A 15,294-nucleotide genomic window follows, 5' to 3' on the forward strand; every position below is an offset into this window, starting at 1 on the left:
GTGACTCATTGTCATTTTGACTGACAATTTTATCGCCCGAATAGATTTGTTCGAGCCAATCTTTTGGAAAAGCCTTCAAAATAGATGTGACGTAATCAAATACATCATCAACATCAAGTTTACAAGTTGGGTTGGCCATAGTAATGGCTTCATGGATACCCTCCGCGGGAAGCCGTCTTGGGATCATTTCATACATAAGGTCGCCTACAAAAATAATACCACCTTCAATGAAATCTCTGTTAAAGAGGGTTTCGCCAGTTTCATTTACAATAAATGGATTATGGAACAGCGGTTGCATAAGAATTTCTTCCCTGTTCACTGGAGGGCATAACTTTTTATCCGTTAGCCTTTTCCAGGCACTCAACAACTCATCATAATACGGTAAAAGTTTTCTCATAGAATTGCTATGAGGTAAAATACGAAATACGTGTAAACCTAGTTTCATATAGTCATAATGGTTTAGAAAATAGAGCATTAAATCTTTTAACATCGGATTGATACTGTTGCTAAGTAGTTTACAGATGTACTTCATACGTAAAGCGTCTCTCTTTAGAAAAAGGTCACAAAGGTTAAGGCCACCTTTGTCTACAGGTTGAAGAAGAACATTGTAGGATATGCCAGGTTTCTTACCTCCCCACATAAATTCGATAACACTTTCTTTCAAAGAGTCTCCTACCCATTTAGGGACCGGAATAATAGTAGCAAGATATGTCAGTCTTGAGACAACTAGAGAATTTACAACAAGAGCTCTGCCTTTAAAGGAGAGGTTCCGCCCTTTCCACCTCTTGAGAACATTGCAACAAGAGGCAGTCTTGGTTTTCCAGTTTTCTCTTTCAAGAGCATCCTTATCATTGCCGATACAAACACCAAGCACTTCTATAAAATCGTTCCTAATCGGAAAATTGAACTCGTCTTTTCGTACTTTGCCCTTTCCGAGCACTAGTAACTCGGTTTTCTCTACATTACACTTAGAGCCAGAGGCGCCTTCATACAGGTTAATAACATTTTGTACGGACTTAACACTAGAAGTATCAGAGAGAAAGAAAGTGGTATCATCTGCATGTTGAAACATTTTAGCTTCATGATGCATAAACTTAATACCAATTACACTCTTACTTTTGTAAATAGCGTCATGAAATGGTTCAGCAGATAATACATATAAAATAGCAGAAATTGGACAACCCTGGCGAACCCCTCTCTGAATATGAAAAGTATCTGAAATATAACCATTGTGTTTAATACAGCCTTGAATATCGTTGTAGAGGATTTTAACCCAGTTAATTAAATTAGTACCGAAACCCATCCTTTGTAAAACATTAATAAGATATTCATGGTTTACTCGATCGAAGGCTTTTAATTGATCAATTTTAAGAACATAGCCCTCCAGTTTGTTTTCGTTAACATAATTAATAATATTTCTCATAGCCAGAACATTGTCGGCAATATCTCTGCCGGGAACACAACAGGTCTGGTCACTAGAGACAAGGCAATTGATAACCCTAGAGATTCTATTGGCCAGAGCCTTTGTGATTATTTTGTAGTCTGTGTTCAAAAGACTAATCGGTCTCCAATTCTTAAGTTTCCTCAAATCCCCTTTCTTGGGTATCAAAGTAATTAGGCCTGTTTTCATAGAATTACACATTTCATGTGTTTTGTAAATTTCTTTCGTCAGTTTGAGAAAAACCTCCCCCAATACATCCCAAAATTCCTTATAAAACTCAACAGTGAGTCCGTCTAAACCAGGGCTTTTACTCGACTCCATATCAAGAAGTGATTTTTGGAGTTCTGTAGCCGAAATGTCCCCCTCACATGACTGAGAATCAGGTTCGGACAACGTTTTAGAAAGCTGGCTAAGTAATACCTCCCTCTGAATACTCACTGACGGTTCTGCGGTGTACAGCGTTTTGTAAAATCTGGCCTGTTCGTGGATAATGTCGTCTTGATCGTTAATGATCGCGCCCTCGTCGGTGAGAATCTGGCGCATTACTTTTTTGCTTTGTCGAGATTTTTCTAAATTGAGGAAAAATTTTGACGAACGTTCTCCTTCTTCGAACCACTTGATTCTCGATCTAAGCGCGGCTCCTCTGATATCTGGGCGGGTCGTCTCGTCTAGCTGAAATTCTAAATTCCGTAGCCTTGTAGTGTCGTAGTCTTGATATTTTTGCGCTTTCGCCCTTTCGTGGTTGATTGTTTCCTTAGTTTTCTTTGATGTGTACGCGAGAGTCTGCTTTTGACCTTGGTAAATTTGATTGCAGTCCTTTTTAGTGAATCTTTCAAAACGTCATACCACTGGAGGATATTATTGTCGTAACAAGTCTTCTGTTTTTCTCGCTCGATGAGATCTCTTATTTCCGAACAGAAGGATGTGTCCTCGAGTATGGAGTTATTAAAGATCCATACACCGGGGCCCCTAGGAAAAAGGGTAAAGTCAAGTTTAAGTTCAACCATGTCGTGATCAGAATCGGGATAGCGAGAGATGGAGCATGATTTGACGTAGCGAACTAGCTGTTTGTTTAAAAGAAATCTATCAATCCTGGAAGCGGTTTTGTGGTTGCTGGCTGTTCTTGTAAATTGGATTAAAGAAGGGTGGCGCTCTCTCCAAATATCGACAAGCTCGTATTCCGTCATAATAAGTTTCAGAGATTTTCGAGAAGAGTCCGGGTTAGGTGTTGTTGGGTATTTATCCACGTAAGTATTAAGAACGGTATTGAAGTCTCCCGCTAGAATAATTGGTTCAGGCACGTTGCGGAGTTTTCTTGAAATATCTTCTAGGAATTGTTTTCGTTCGCTCGGCGTGTTTGGAGCATAGATGTTAAAAACTGTAAAAGACTGTCCATCCACAGTAATACTTAATTTTAAAAAGCGACCGTTTATATCCGGTTCGAAGTGGTGTACATCGATATCGCTACCCTTCCTAATTAAACAACTCGTTCCCCTTCGTCTCGAGGGAGAATAGAAGGAAGATAAAATATCGCCATCCCATTCAAGTTTGGCCTGGTCATGAATTGACTGGTCCCAAAAGGTTTCTTGTAATAAAACAAGGTCAAATTTGTTTTTAGAAACGTGAGAGAATAACCCTCTTCTTTTATCTTGATTGATCAGTCCGTTGCAATTTAGGCAGGCGAGTAAAAACATTATAACGGTGAGTGAAAAATACATCGTTAATGCTGGTCTAGTGATGGCTGGCGAGGTTGAAAATTACGTGCTTTGGCTAGGTTGGGTGTAGGGTCGGCTTTCTTTTTGTTGTTTTTCATTTTCCTCGTTTGGACAGTCCAATCGTCATCACTAGAGAGGTTCCGTTTCTGCGAGGTTGAGTTGTCTTCTTTCTCTGTGTTCTGTGTCGCTGGGTCTGTGGTTTCATTATTTCTCGGTTTCGGTTGGGAGCTATTAATCTTTCGGCTTGGTTTGTTTTCGTTTTCTGCTGGGGTCTGTTTGTCTGTTTCGATCGTTTCACGTGGCTGGGGGTTGTCCGGGATATCTTGGATTGTTGTATTATCTTGTTCTGCGCAGGCCGAATCATTTGTTTCCATTTCTGAGGTATTGTTGTCTTCTTTGGGTGTAGGGGGAGTAGTAGGGCAGTCGAAACTTTTGTGCCCGAATTGCTGGCACCTGTAACATTTCACCCGCGGGCATTTACTTTCGCTGTGACCCTGCATACCGCATTCTTTGCAAGTATATTGCTTACACTCTCTCATGATATGGTCCGAGCTAAGGCAAATGTTGCATACCCGGGATTGTCCGTTATGCTTCAATCGAAGATGGACTCCAGATATGAAAATGGAGTACGGAAGGCTCTTTGCGTTGGACGGGAGTTCTAACCTAATATATCTTATCCCGTTCTCTACATTGGGAAAGTCCTCATAGGTTTTGTGGGTCCATGCGCTCTTGAGTATGCACCCAAATTCTCTAAGCTTATCTGACAGTTCGTCGTCATCTATGAAAACTGGTACCCCAAACAAACTCACAGTGAGTAGGTTCCTTGTTACCCCTCGTACTTCGTATCCTACACCATCAATCAGTACGCCAGCCTCCTGTAGAAGCTCTACATCTGTCGTTTCCTTAAGTGTTACGATCCATTGCCCGTTGGAATTCACACAACCGAGAATGTTTTCTTTCCCAATGTCATCAGATAGCGCGCGAAGGACATCACGGGCTTCAAATTTATTATCGGTGATACGTACACTGTTGTTTTTCATAACCGCACAGCGTTTCTGTGTGCTGCTTTGAACAGCGGTAGTGGATTTCGCGGAATCCATGCTCGTTGAGGTGAAGACCGCGTGCGTCGGAGACGCAGCGGAGTGACACGAAAAATGCAGTCAAAACACAAATTATTCACCAAAAATCCTAAATAGAACAACTAAAATGTCCGCTGATCACAAACACATCAGCCGATGGCCACGGTTCCGAAAAAGAACGGAAGGAAAGGGGTAAAAAATACGAACAAACACGTGAACGACGAGAACCGGTATATTCAACGTGATATGGTCGTAGACATTAGAAAGATGAAATTTAAGCTTTTTATACCCGCCCGCCCCGAGACTTATTTTGCAAAGTTGAATATTCAACTCTAGACCACCTATATGGTTACTTATCCCATTAAACTAAACAATGTACATTGTGTTATATGACTTGAGAAGCTATATGGTAGCATATACGCCCGGATATGATTGCCCCGATGACTGACGCACGCACGCACACTCACCGTACTGAGAGTCTGAAGCTAGCTACGTTCGTCCGACTTGTGAACAAACCTCTTAACATAGTGTTCGTACGCTGCTCATGGGAAGCCTAAAGTGGTCTAAAATTGCCTCAATCGACCTAATTTCTGCATCACATTTACTTCCCTTTGTGTACTCCGACATCCAAGCCACAAAAAACGAGAGATTTTGTTTGAGAACATATCAAGAAAGATGTTCTCCTGTTTCTTTTCGGCACTTTTCCTGAGGGAGAACACTCGTGCAGCGTGCATGCATGCGGAATGATATATAGCCCTAATGATACACTTGTCTCGAATTAAAGGGAGCTGGAGAAAAACTTGTGATTGCAATGACAGGACACAACAATAGTGGTATATCATGGCAAGTCAATGTCTTCAACGGTGGTGGTGGTGGGGGGGGGGGATAGGGAGGGGGAAAAACTTTTCATAACAATGACAGGATAAAACAATAGTGACAAAGAAATAAAGAAAGAAAGGGGTGCGGTTGTGGGTGAGGAAAAATGAAAAAGTCTACGGCACCTAGTATTCCCAGGCGGTCACCCATCCAAGTACTGACTAGGCTCGACGCTGCTTGACTTCGGTGATCGGACGAGAACCGGTTTTTTTTTTTTTTTTTTTTTTTTTTTTTTTTTTTTTTTATTTGACGGTAACCCACTGGTTACCCATAAACTTTACAAGTACAAAAATTAAATATTATGATCAAACTGAAAAGAGATAAACATCAAGTTAAGCAAGTCAAAAACAAAGTTAAAAAGAAAAGTTCACTGGTCTAATGTATATACATAGGAGTCATTGTCTGCCTCACACGACGTCGGAATGTCATTTTGACTGAACGTTTCCCAAAATCTGTCAATCTTATTTTTGCTTCTCAAGGAATTGTAAACAATCTTGAGTTTCTGCTGCACTGAGTTGTGAAAGAATCTTTCCAAATCGACAGGACGCTCAAGATTTATGACACTCACTCTGCTATTCCAGACAACGTTTTTGTAGCAATTGAGGAGAAAATCAAACAAGAGGTTACTTTGTTTGTTCGCCGATTTGTTTGTTTCTGGTTCACAGTCTCCGAAGAGAGTGACCTTCCTCCATCGCTGGACGTCGTGTGAGGCGTTGACACGTGAAAGCTTATCTATAAGTCGTCTCCAAACAGGATAGGTTATATTACAATCTAGAAAGAGGTGGGAAGTGGTTTCTACCTCGGACTTACAAAATGTACAAAGAGGTGAATCAATCATTTTACACACATACATCTTATGATTCGTAAAAAGAACATTGTGTCTGATCTTAAAATCTATGTCGGCATCACTAAACAACTTAAAACCCGAGTACACACTCTTCCAAATTTTGTTAAAATCGAGCTCTGGGTAGATCTTTAACCAGTACACTTCTCCAATGGGTTTGACGGTAGCGCGTTGGTGAAACAGTTGAATCGCGCTTTTTGTGTTAAGTGTGGTTGAACTAACCCAGTAATTTTCTCTCTCGCCTTGAAAATCCAACTGAAAGCTCTCCTCGTTGTCAATGGCAACAAGGGTGTCGCTTTCTAGAATTGTCGGGAGCCAGTGATCGGGGAGTGCTTTGCACAGTTTGTCGGTTAATTCTCTCACTTCGTCAATGGTCATCGAATTATCCGGATCACTTAGCAAAATGAGCTCATGAATTGCCTCACTAGGCATTCTTCTCGGCAATATTTCGTACATAAGGTCCCTTACACAGAGAATTCCCCCCGAAATGAAAGACTTATCAAGAAACATTTTACCTTTCGAATCCCGTAGAAGGTGATTATGAAAGAGGGGTTGGGACAGAATTTCCTCCCTGTTGTCAGGTGGGCGGAGTCTGTCCTCGGTCAGCTTTCGCCAAGCAAGTAACATTTCCCGGACATAACCTGGTAATTTACGTAATGACTTAAAGTCCGGTAACATTTTCAAAACTTGCAGCCCCATGTTCATGTTTTCATACTGGTTAAAGTTATAAACAAGTAAAGCTTTCAACATTTCATTGATTTCGTTTCTTTGAATTTTGCCAATAATTTTTAATCTGAGTGCATCTCTTCTCTGTTTGAGGTCAAAAAGATTGAGTCCCCCTTTCTCAACGGGGAGCGTTAACACATCGTAACTAATGAGGTGTTTTCCATGACCCCAAAAAAAATCAATAACATTCTTACGATAATCAGTACAAACCCAATCTGGTACACAGACAACGGTCGCCATATAAATAAAACGTGACGCCACCAGGGCGTTTACAACAAGCGTTTTGCCTTTGAAGGACAATTTGCGCCCCTTCCAGCGCTTCAGAACCGTTCCGCGCTTAGCACTAAGTTCTTCCCAATTTTCTCTTTCGACAATGCGGTCGTCATTCCCTACCGCAACCCCAAGTACCGTTAGGTAATCATATCTCACGGGGAATGGATAAGTCATTTTGAGATTTTTGGATTTGCCAATTAGGAGCAACTCAGTTTTATCGTAATTACATTTAGATCCTGATGCTCTTTCATAATTTTTGATAGTTTGGAAGACGTGATCAATGCTTTCGGTATTGGCTAGCATAAAAGTGGTATCGTCAGCATGCTGAAACATGCGAGGCTCAAAATGGAGAAATTTGATACCCGAAATATGGTTGTTCTTATAAATTGCTTCGCGGAACGGTTCTGCACTAATTACATACAACAGTGCCGAAATAGGGCACCCTTGCCTCACACCTCTTTTGATTTCAAAGATATTAGACAAGTAACCGTTATGCTTAATATGACTGTTGATATCTGTGTACAAAATTGCAACCCAGTTACGAAAATACTGGCCGAAACCTACTTTCTTCAAGACATTAAACAAATACTGGTGATCAACCCTATCGAAGGCCTTTAATTGATCAATTTTGAGGAGTAAACCGTCACAATTTGTTTGATTTACGTAACGGATAATATTACGAATAACCATAATATTATCAGCAATGTCTCTTCCAGGAATGCAACAGGTCTGGTCACTAGAAACAATTGAACTTATAACTTTTGAAATTCTGTTAGCTAAAGCTTTCGTAATGATTTTATAATCAATATTTAGGAGGCTAATTGGTCTCCAATTTGAAAGTTTCCTAAGGTCCCCTTTTTTGGGAATAAGAGAAATCATACCTGTTTTCATGGAATCGCACATCTCGTTTGATTCAAAAATAGCGCTACAAATACGAATAAGAATAGGTCCAAGCACATCCCAAAAATGTTTAAAAAATTCAACAGTCAGCCCATCAAGTCCAGGGCTTTTATTAGTTTTCATTGCAACGAGGGCATTAGAAAGTTCCTCTAAGGTGATCTCTTCTTCACACAACTTGATTTCCTCTTCCGAAAGAGTTTTGTCCAAATGGTGCAAAAATTCACGCTGAATATTTTCCTGAGTGTGTTCGAGCGAATAAAGATTTTTATAAAATAAGGCCTGCTCACGAAGAATTAATTCTTGATCCGTGACGATTTCACCTCTGTCCGTAAGAACCGATCTCATTACTTTCTTTTTTTGTCTCGAGGTCTCTAGGTTTAGAAAGAATTTCGTCGACTTCTCACCTTCCTCATACCACAGTACCTTGGAACGAATAGCTGCCCCGTTAATTTCGTGCCGCAGTAAAACATTAAGACGGCTACGCAGTTCGAGAAGCCTTGTGGTGTCGTAATCACCAAATTTGTGAGCTTTAATTTGTTCGTAATTTATCTTCTTCAGCAGCAGCTTTTTCTCTTTTTCACGCCTCGATTTTTGGCGTTTGCCGAATGTAGCACTCCTAATTCTAATCTCCTTTTTAAGGTTGTCATACCATAATTTAAGTGCTGTAGAGTCAGAATGCGACGTATTTAACCAACTGTCCAAAATAAATTGTCTGATTCCTTGGCAAAAAGTATCGTCTTCTAAAAAGGAATTGTTGAAAATCCATGTACCCGGACCTCTAGGAATTAGAGTAAGGTCAAGGTATAACTCCACAATATCGTGGTCTGACGCTGGGTAATGCGAAATTTCGCATTTAACTACGTGCGGTAAAAGTTCTTTACTAATTAAAAATCTGTCAATCCTGGATCCCGAAGACATGTTACTAGATGTACGCGTAAACTGAATTTTCGAGGGATGTTTATCCCTCCATACATCAATCAAATTAAATTTGTCCATGAGATCTTTAAGGACTTTTCTTGAAGAGTCCGGTCGAGGGCCGGGTGGAAACCTGTCTTGGTATGGGTTAATTACATTGTTAAAATCCCCGGTGAGCACAACAGGTCCGTGACAGGAGGTAATAATTCTGTCTAAATCCGAAAAGAAAGCTTTACGCTCCGCCGGCACATTGCACGGCGCATATATATTAATTACACTAATTATCTTGCCATCAATATCTATCTCCAGAACTTGTGTCCTCCCTTTGTAAGGAGTTGTATGGGAAATAACATCGAAATCACTATTATGTCTAAATAAGGAGGCAGTGCCTCTTCTTCTTGCGTCAGGGAAATTAGAAAACAAGATTTCCCCTTCCCAATCGAGATTTGCCGCTTTAGAAATATCGTCGTCCCAAAACGTTTCTTGAAGGAGCGTTAAATCATAATTGTTCTTTCTTAACAATGCAAATAAATCTGTCCTTTTTTCTCTACCGACCAAGCCATTACAATTGAGTGTGGCGAGCTTGATCATAAGTATAAGTCCAATTAGACAGTAATACATTATCGGTTCGCAGGTGTGAACAATCTTGCCGTACTTGTATTGGGCACAAACTTCTTTTTGTTTTGCTTCGTTCTGACCACCTGCCATGTGGTCTCATTCACCGATAATTCTTCTCCACTCGACTCTCTCCCTCGTTTACCCGTCTCGCTTACTGTATCGACTTCTGCTGTGGTATTTATGGGGCTGCTCGTACTTGTTTCTTCTTTCTCTTCTGGTTGTGTAGGACTGCTTTTGCTTAACGTTTTTTTCAGTATTTGTAGACTCCGGTTCTACAGATTCAGTAGGGTCAGTACAGGGCGGGGGGTCAGGAACGGCGTCGGTAGTCTGAGGGTTCACAGAGTGATCGTTTTGCGACCCCTCCTCCATCTTTGTCGCATCGCTGTCTTTTGCTTCACAGTGAAAACTTTTATGTCCACGTCCTTGGCATTTGTAACATTTCACTTTGGGACACTTGTTTTCAGAGTGTCCTTGCTGGTTACACTCCTTGCAAACGTATTGTGCACATTCTCTCATCAAATGGTTTTCCCCCAGACATAAATTACACACACGAGTTTGTCCGTTATGCTTTAATCTCAGGTGGCTGCCGGAAACCAAAATTGAGTACGGCAGACTCTTCTTGTTCGATGGGAGTTCAATACGGGCGTAGCGAATCCCATTTTCGACCGTAGGATGTTCCTCATAAGTTTTATGTGTCCATTCACTTTTCATGGCGCAACCGTAAGCCACTAACTTTTCCGAGAGTTCCTCATCAGAAATGAAAGCAGGAACGCCAAATAAACTCACTGTAATCAAGCTCTTGGTGACTCCTCTAACATCACACGGTTTCCCAGCGATTACAAGACCCGTATTCTGCAGTAATTCTGCGTCACTCTTCGACTTAATGGTTAGCACCCACTCTCCTCCTACCTTAACACAACCAAGAATATTTTCTACTCCAATGTCCTCCACTGCGGCACCCAGCACGTCTAGTGCGCTAAACGTGTGGTCGACGATCTTCACACTGTTCTCTCGTAACTCACTGTACACACCGGTACCATCGCTGCCCGCTCTCACACGTGAGGCGGGGTCAGCCATTGTTCCTACCGCTACCAAAGAGGCAGGCGATAAACGTTATTTTTTCAACTTGTCTGAATAGAAAGGTTTTCCAGGTAAATGAATAAACAAGTAGTCCACAACGGTCAGAACATAGTTGCAATCCTGACAGACACTTTTTGAAGTAGAAAAAACGGCTCAGAACGGCCAAAACAGTGAAAAATCGAGAGCACAGAAAAACACGTCTACGAGAACCGGTATATTCAACGTGATATGGTCGTAGACATTAGAAAGATGAAATTTAAGCTTTTTATACCCGCCCGCCCCGAGACTTATTTTGCAAAGTTGAATATTCAACTCTAGACCACCTATATGGTTACTTATCCCATTAAACTAAACAATGTACATTGTGTTATATGACTTGAGAAGCTATATGGTAGCATATACGCCCGGATATGATTGCCCCGATGACTGACGCACGCACGCACACTCACCGTACTGAGAGTCTGAAGCTAGCTACGTTCGTCCGACTTGTGAACAAACCTCTTAACATAGTGTTCGTACGCTGCTCATGGGAAGCCTAAAGTGGTCTAAAATTGCCTCAATCGACCTAATTTCTGCATCACATTTACTTCCCTTTGTGTACTCCGACATCCAAGCCACAAAAAACGAGAGATTTTGTTTGAGAACATATCAAGAAAGATGTTCTCCTGTTTCTTTTCGGCACTTTTCCTGAGGGAGAACACTCGTGCAGCGTGCATGCATGCGGAATGATATATAGCCCTAATGATACACTTGTCTCGAATTAAAGGGAGCTGGAGAAAAACTTGTGATTGCAATGACAGGACACAACAATAGTGGTATATCATGGCAAGTCAATGTCTTCAACGGTGGTGGTGGTGGGGGGGGGGGTTTGGGAGGGGGAAAAACTTTTCATAACAATGACAGGATAAAACAATAGTGACAAAGAAATAAAGAAAGAAAGGGGTGCGGTTGTGGGTGAGGAAAAATGAAAAAGTCTACGGCACCTAGTATTCCCAGGCGGTCACCCATCCAAGTACTGACTAGGCTCGACGCTGCTTGACTTCGGTGATCGGACGAGAACCGGTTTTTTTTTTTTTTTTTTTTTTATTGACGGAAAAACCCACTGGTTCTCCGATTGAATGTACAGATATTAACATGGTTACAAGAAATAAAGAAAGAGAATATATATAAAACTATAACAATAATACAACACTATCGATACAATCATGCACAACAATAAAAGAGTAATCCTAGATTGGGGAAGGCAAGAGAAAATTAACTGTCAAACTTGTACTCGTAGGAGCCATCTTCAAGAGGATTGAGAATGACGTCACCTTGAGTAAACAACTCCCAAAATGTAGAAATTTCTTTTTTCTTTACAAAATAGTGGAATAAGAAATCGATTTTCTTTCGTAGTGAATTATGAAAGAAGTTTTGAATATTAATGTGCTTTTCCCCGTTCAGGAGGCTAACACGAGTGGTCCAAACAACTTTTTTGAAAGTGTTTAGAATAAAATCAATCGAGATTGTCTCATTCCTCTTATAATTGAGTTCCATACCTAAGATTGTTATTTGCCTCCATTTATCATTGTTGTTGATTTTACAGATTTTCTGAAGCTTCTTGATAATATCTCTCCAGAGAAGATTTACGGTTTTGCAATCGACAAAAAGATGCAAGACAGTTTCATTATGGTTCTTACATAAGGTACATAAAGGAGAGTCAACTAGCTTAAAAAGATACAACTTATCGTTACAGAATAAAATATTATGAAGAAGGCGGAAATCTAGGTCACTATCGTGAAAAGCTTTTAGACCTTTGTAGACATTGGTCCACCTATGTTCAAAAGAGATATCGTTAAAAACGTGTTTCCAGTGTATTTCTCCTTTTGGGATTGTTGAGACGGCCTCCCTTAGGAGATCAGTTGCATTCCTGACACTAACGGTGGATGCATCTAGCGTGGTATCACCACAAGAGAGAGTGAGTGAAAGTGACTCATTGTCATTTTGACTAACAATTTTATCGCCCGAATAGATTTGTTCAAGCCAATCTTTTGGGAAAGCCTTCAAAATAGATGTGACGTAATCATGTACGTCATCAATATTAAGTTTACAATTTGGGTTGGCCATAGTAATGGCTTCGTGGATACCCTCTGCGGGAAGCCGTCTTGGGATCATTTCATACATAAGATCGCCTACAAAAATAATACCACCTTCAATGAAATCTCTGTTAAAGAGGGTATCGTAAGTGTCATTTATAATAAATGGATTATGGAACAGCGGTTGCATAAGAATTTCATCCCTGTTCACTGGTGGGCATAACTTTTTATCGGTTAGCTTTTTCCAGGCACTCAACATCTCATAATAATACGGTAAAAGTTTTCTCATAGAATTGCTATGAGGTAAAATACGGAACACGTGTAAACCTAGTTTCATATATTCATAATGATTCAGAAAATAGAGCATTAAACTTTTTAACATCGGATTGATACTGTTGCTAAGTAGTTTACAGATGTACTTCATACGTAAAGCGTCTCTTTTTAGAAAAATGTCACAAAGGTTAAGGCCACCTTTGTCTACAGGTTGAAGTAGAACATTGTAGGATATGCAAGGTTTCTTACCTCCCCACATAAATTCGATAACACTTTCTTTCAAAGAGTCTCCTACCCATTTAGGGACCGGAATAATAGTAGCAAGATATGTCAGTCTTGAGACAACTAGAGAATTTACAACAAGAGCTCTGCCTTTAAAGGAGAGGTTCCGCCCTTTCCACCTCTTGAGAACATTGCAACAAGAGGCAGTCTTGGTTTTCCAGTTTTCTCTTTCAAGAGCATCCTTATCATTGCCGATACAAACACCAAGCACTTCTATAAAATCGTTCCTAATAGGAAAGTTGAACTCGTCTTTTCGTACTTTGCCCTTTCCGAGCACTAGTAACTCGGTTTTCTCTACATTACACTTAGAGCCAGAGGCGCCTTCATACAGGTTAATAACATTTTGTACGGACTTAACACTAGAAGTATCAGAGAGAAAGAAAGTGGTATCATCTGCATGTTGAAACATTTTAGCTTCATGATGCATAAACTTAATACCAACTATACTCTTACTTTTGTAGATAGCGTCATGAAATGGTTCAGCAGATAATACATATAAAATAGCAGAAATTGGACAACCCTGGCGAACCCCTCTCTGAATATGAAAAGCATCTGAAATATAACCATTGTGTTTAATACAGCCTTGAATATCGTTGTAAAGGATTTTAACCCAGTTAATTAAAGTAGTACCGAAACCCATCCTTTGTAAAACATTAATAAGATATTCATGGTTTACACGATCGAAGGCTTTTAATTGATCAATTTTAAGAACATAGCCCTCCAGTTTGTTTTCGTTAACATAATTAATAATATTTCTCATAGCCAGAACATTGTCGGCAATATCTCTGCCGGGAACACAACAGGTCTGGTCACTAGAGACAAGGCAATTGATAACCCTAGAGATTCTATTGGCCAGAGCCTTTGTGATTATTTTGTAGTCTGTGTTCAAAAGACTAATCGGTCTCCAATTCTTAAGTTTCCTCAAATCCCCTTTCTTGGGTATCAAAGTAATTAGGCCTGTTTTCATAGAATTACACATTTCATGTGTTTTGTAAATTTCTTTCGTCAGTTTGAGAAAAACCTCCCCCAATACATCCCAAAATTCCTTATAAAACTCAACAGTGAGTCCGTCTAAACCAGGGCTTTTACTCGACTCCATATCAAAAAGTGATTTTTGGAGTTCTGTAGCCGAAATGTCCCCCTCACATGACTGAGAATCAGGTTCGGACAACGTTTTAGAAAGCTGGCTAAGTAATACCTCCCTCTGAATACTCACTGACGGTTCTGCGGTGTACAGCATTTTGTAAAATCTGGCCTGTTCGTGGATAATATCGTCTTGATCGTTAATGATCGCGCCCTCGTCGGTGAGAATCTGGCGCATTACTTTTTTGCTTTGTCGAGATTTTTCTAAATTGAGGAAAAATTTTGACGAACGTTCTCCTTCTTCGAACCACTTGATTCTCGATCTAAGCGCGGCTCCTCTGATATCTGCGCGGGTCGTCTCGTCTAGCTGAAATTCTAAATTCCGTAGCCTTGTAGTGTCGTAGTCTTGATATTTTTGCGCTTTCGCCCTTTCGTGGTTGATTTGTTTCCTTAGTTTTCTTTGATGTGTACGCGAGAGTCTGCTTTTGACCTTGGTAAATTGGATTGCAGTCCTTTTTAGTGAATCTTTCAAAACGTCATACCACTGGAGGATATTATTGTCGTAACAAGTCTTCTGTTTTTCTCGCTCGATGAGATCTCTTATTTCCGAACAGAAGGATGTGTCCTCGAGTATGGAGTTATTAAAGATCCATACACCGGGGCCCCTAGGAAAAAGGGTAAAGTCAAGTTTAAGTTCAACCATGTCGTGATCAGAATCGGGATAGCGAGAGATGGAGCATGATTTGACGTAGCGAACTAGCTGTTTGTTTAAAAGAAATCTATCAATCCTGGAAGCGGTTTTGTGGTTGCTGGCTGTTCTTGTAAATTGGATTAAAGAAGGGTGGCGCTCTCTCCAAATATCGACAAGCTCGTATTCCGTCATAATAAGTTTCAGAGATTTTCGAGAAGAGTCCGGGTTAGGTGTTGTTGGGTATTTATCCACGTAAGTATTAAGAACGGTATTGAAGTCTCCCGCTAGAATAATTGGTTCAGGCACGTTGCGGAGTTTTCTTGAAATATCTTCTAGGAATTGTTTTCGTTCGCTCGGCGTGTTTGGAGCATAGATGTTAAAAACTGTAAAAGACTGTCCATCCACAGTAATACTTAATTTTAA

This window comes from Apostichopus japonicus, chromosome 8 (assembly GCF_037975245.1).
Source record: "Apostichopus japonicus isolate 1M-3 chromosome 8, ASM3797524v1, whole genome shotgun sequence".
NCBI classification, from domain to species: Eukaryota; Metazoa; Echinodermata; class Holothuroidea; order Aspidochirotida; family Stichopodidae; genus Apostichopus; species Apostichopus japonicus.